This window comes from Physeter macrocephalus, chromosome 10, assembly GCF_002837175.3.
Source record: "Physeter macrocephalus isolate SW-GA chromosome 10, ASM283717v5, whole genome shotgun sequence".
Classification (NCBI taxonomy): Eukaryota; Metazoa; Chordata; class Mammalia; order Artiodactyla; family Physeteridae; genus Physeter; species Physeter macrocephalus.
Genome location: NC_041223.1, coordinates 30041659 through 30046885, shown reverse-complemented (window position 1 = coordinate 30046885; position 5227 = coordinate 30041659). Strand labels below are relative to the sequence as shown.

At 36.3% G+C, this 5227-nt stretch overlaps 1 pseudogene; it reads right to left on the bottom strand.

The window, feature by feature from the left end:
- Positions 1-5227, bottom strand: part of LOC129392444 (ferritin heavy chain-like) — a 13604-nt pseudogene that overhangs the window by 7521 nt on the left and 856 nt on the right.

Below are 5227 nucleotides of genomic sequence, written 5' to 3'. Positions count from 1 at the left end.
CCCACGTACCGCAAAAAAAAAAAAAAAAAAAAAAAAAAAAGTATAATAATGAATAACAAAGTAATAGAGGGTAAGTATGGAATAATAAAAAAATACTTGAGTAATCTAAAAGAAAACAAGAAAGGGCAAAAGAAAAGCATATAGAAAATAAATAATAAGATGGTAGATTTAAACCCAAATATAACAGCTATTTAATTAAATGTAAGTAGTCTGAATACTGTGATTAAAAGACAAAGTTTGTCAAATTGGTTGTTTTTTAAATTCAGTCATATATGACACACAAAAGATGCATCTTAAATGTAAGACTAGAAATGTTGAAAGCAAATTTTTCTAAAAAGAATGAAAAAAGATACATATGCAAATATTAGCCAAAAAAATTTATATAACTGTACTAATATTAGAAGAAGTAGACTTTACTGCAAAAATCACTATTAGAGATAAAGAGGAATATTTCAAAATGATAAAAGATCCAATCTACTAGGCATATGTAACAATTCATAAAGGCTCAAAATACATAAATCAATAATTGACCAAATGTAGAGAAGAAATTGACAAATCCACAATCAATCATTGTGACGTTTTATTACAAAGATTGATGGGGATATGGAAGATTTCAGCAGCATGAGTAACCAGTTTAACTGACTTGAAATAATAGAGGACACTGCACAAACATGGAATACACATTCTTTTCAAGTATAAAATTGGCCATATGCCAGTCCATAAAGCAAGTGCTCAATCTCATTAGTAGTTAAGGAAATACATATTAAATTAACAATGAAATTATTACACATCAGAGTAACCAAAATAAAAAATACAGAATATAGCTCGTGCCAAAAGAATGTGGAGCAACTGGAATGTATTGCTGTTGAGAGTGTAGATTGGTGAAGCTACTTTAGAAAAGTTTTGGCTGAATCTACTAGAATTGAACAAATGCACTTACCATGATGCAACAATTCCATTCCTAGATCAATACCCAAGAAAAATGAACATGTGCTCACCAATATGAACAAGTTGTACAAGAATCTTCACAGCAACACTCTTTATAGCAGCCAAACACTGGAAATGACTCAAATGCTTATCAACATAAATGGAGCAATAAATTTTTACACACACATAATGGAATGCCATAGACCAACAAGATGGACAAACTACCACCATGTTCAACCATGCAGTAAATCTCAAGAAAATATCTTTAATGAACAGATCTAACACAAAAGATTCTGAATCCGATAGTGATTCTGATACTAAATCATTCTGAATGAAACTAATCTACTGTACTAGTTTTTTGGGGGGCTGCCATGAAGAAGCTCTGCAAACTGGATGTCTAAAACAACAGACATTTATTTTCTCACAGTGCTGGAGGCTAGAAATTCAAGATTGGCAGGGTTGGTTTCTTTTGAGACCTTTCTCTTTTGATTTGTAGAAGACCATCTTCTCCTTGTATTTTCACATTGTCTTCCCTTTGTACTCATCTGTGTCCTAATCTCCTCTCCTTATAAGAACACCAGTCATGTTGGATTAGGGCCTACCCTGATGACATCTTTTTAACCTAATTACTCTTTAAAGACTCTATTTCCAAATACAGTCACATTTGAGGTACTGGGGTTAGAACTTCAGCAAATGAGTTGGGAGGGGTACAATTTTGCCCATAACATTTATGTGATTAAAATTTAGGATAGTGTTTACCTTTAAGGAGGAAGGTGGTAGTAACTGGGAGGAGGAAAGAGGAGGTCTGATATTCTTGATTCTGCTAATACATGTATTCTCACTTTATAAATGCTCATTAAGCTGTATACTGATGATTTCTGCACTTTTCTAAATGTTTGTTGTTCTTCATCTTTAAAAATCTTAATAAGAAAATATGAATTAATAAAAAGTAATTTACATCCATCAAATTGCAGAAATATAAAAAATGCAATGAAGTGTGAGGACTTATGCACTGCTGGTAAGTTTATAAATTAGTGAAACACCTTAGAGAGCAATTCGGCAATTGTTGGAATGATAACAAAATAATTGATATACTCATTGAGCACTGTTCTAAGCACTGTTGTATTTACTATGACAATGCCATAAATTATGTATTTTTAGAGTCTGAACTGGACTGCTGTAAAAAAGAGACTAATAAAAACCCCGTGGTTAAATAAGACATCTATTTATCCTCCTTATAACAGTCCAGCAGTAGATGGCTAACAGGGCAACTCTGCCAGGTTCAAGATTTCAAGATGGAGATTCCGTCTCTAGGAATAAGGCCTCTCTCTCTCTCTCTCTCTCTCTCTCTCTTTCTCACACACACACACACACACACACACACACACACACACACACACACATACCATTCTCTCTCTCTCACCATTTCTAGATAGCAGGAAGTGGGGAAAGGCAGACAAACACACGCAGGAGTGTACATCACTTTCACTCACATCCCATTAACCAGAATGTAGTCACATGTCCACATCTAGCTGGAAGAATGCTAAGAAATGTAGACTTTATCTGAGCACCTGAAACTCTTCTATGGACAAAGGGGATAATGGATATTGGAGTACAACAGGCAGTCTGTCATAGGCAGTTACTACTACTATCATGATTTTAGAGATCAAGAAACAGAGTCAGGGCTTCCCTGGTGGCGCAGTGGTTGAGAGTCCGCCTGCCGATGCAGGGGACGCGGGTTCGTGCCCCGGTCCGGGAGGACCCCACATGCCGCGGAGGCGCGGGGCCCGTGAGCCATGGCCGCTGGGCCTGCGCGTCCGGAGCCTGTGCTCCGCGGCGGGAGGGGCCGCGGCGGCGAGAGGCCGGCGTACCGCAAAAAAAAAAAAAAGAGTCAAATATGGTAAGGGTACACACAGAGTAAACGACAGAGTCAAGACTTGAACTCACACAAACAACATACCTACTGTATGATGCACTGCCTCTCTAGAGCTAATAAAATTAAAGTTGTATATCCTGTAACCCAGCTGTTCTAGCACACGTGCATAAAGACACATGTACTGGGATGTTCATTGCAACACTGATTGTTAAAATAAAAAACAAACAAGCTAAACTAAACTAAAAACGACATGCAGGGCTTCCCTGGTGGCGCAGTGGTTGCGCGTCCGCCTGCCGATGCAGGGGAACCGGGTTCGCGCCCCGGTCTGGGAGGATCCCACATGCCGCGGAGCGGCTGGGCCCGTGAGCCATGGCCGCTGGGCCTGCGCGCCTGGAGCCTGTGCCCCGCAACGGGAGAGGCCACAACAGTGAGAGGCCCGCGTACCGCAAAAAAAAAAAAAAAAAAAAACAAAAAACGACATGCAATGGAAACTTCTCAGCCATTAAAACTAGAGTTCAATATGAAAAAATATCCAGAACATAATACTGAAAGGAAAGAAGTTATAGAAAGAATACATACAGTATGATGTCAGTTGCATAACATTTTAAAAATAAAAAATATGTATTGTTTATGACTGAATAAGTGTGCAGTAAAAGTACAGGATATGTGTGGGAATAATGTTCACAAATCTATTAAATATGGCAAAATGTTAACAAATATTTAGTCTTATATGCTCATTATTTTAATTTCTGGTTTCTGTGTGTTTTAAAAATTTACCGGTGGTGTCTAAATTTTCTTTTTTAGATGCATTGACCATATGGTGTAGATTTATTGGGGATAGTTTGTATATAAATTGTTCTTTATAATTTCTGTAAACTATCAATATATTCTAGGAATACCAATCCCTTTTGGACTACCTCTCACACATAGAATTGATATAAAAATCATTATCTTGATTTTTTATCTGGAAATATAGTTGGCCTAGATGTGGTGGCTTACTCAGTTGACTTAGGATTCAAATTTCACATTTAATTTTTACATTAATCATATGAGAGAACCATTTTTCTTTCATATAAATGATGTAATTTTCTGTTTCTCATCCTCCTATACTTTCAAAAGTTCTTTCCTTTTCATCTAAAAATCTTTCAGACTAATTCAAATTGGTCTACCATTTAAAATTATCAGTTTCATTTCCAAGTGAAAATTTGATTTACATTTTTGTGACTAAACAAAAATAACAACAGACTTCATCACATTTAGGCTAGATTGAATTTTTAAGTGAAACAATTTCTTCACATCTTTTCTAGGTGGAGCTGGGGGAAAGAATGGGAACCTGAGGAGAGATCTTTGATAGTTTTTTTGTTTTTTGAAGGGCAGGCTCAGGTGTGGTGTAGAGAGATTATACAGTCAAGATTTTTCCACTGGATATTCCAATTATTCTTGAGGCACTATCTTTCTCTTAGACCAACATTATTTAAATCCAGATATATTGCCTTGCCTTAAAACAATTTGGGTTAAGAGTAAAGCAGAATTATTAATAACTTCATAATTCTTTCTTCTTATCAAATGCTGACATATTCAAGACAGATTTGGAAATTATTAGTACCTAAACACTCATCTCCTTCATTATTTAAAGTTGATGAATTCCTAAATTAATTCTTAGACCCTTCTTTAACAAGACAGACAGAAATAAAAGGAAGGTAGAGAGGTTTCTCTTACATTTGAACCAAAGGTACTTTTTTACTTAGTATAGTTAAAATTATCAAAGACAGATTTCATGTTTTAACAATAGATTCTCTACAGTTTATAGGGATATTGTTCTACAGAGGAAAAACAAACTGAGGACTTTTATAAGAGGGCATTCTTGGTTCAGAGTACATTACAGATGATGTGCTATCACTTTCAGACCCAACAAAAAAAGAGACAAGGTTTTAATGTCAAAACACTAAGATTGATTTATTGATATTATGCTTGTCAAACACAGGAGAAATGGTTTTATAATGTTGATAAAGTGAGCATAGAATTTAGTTTTGCCTATAGATATAATTTCTTATGTAATGCAACTACGAAAACAATTTCTTGAGGGTTCTCTGAGGAGTAAACTGGGTTGAGGCGGACCACTAGAACTTCACTGTATTCTTAGTAAACTGGAGGCTAATAATGACCCCATCTCTTTCTGGCAGCTGAACGTTTCTAGCTTCATATCTAGGGATTCACATAAGAAATGCATGATAGCCAAGCCTACAAAATTTCTTACTTACAATCTCTTTGGGGTGAAGTGAAATAAAATTTTGATCAACATCATTCATCAGCTTCGATCTCTTCTCTAAATTATTTGGCCTATGGGCTTCCCTGGTGGCGCAGTGGTTGAGAGTCCGCCTGCCGATGCAGGGGACACGGGTTCGTGCCCCGGTCCGGGAAGAT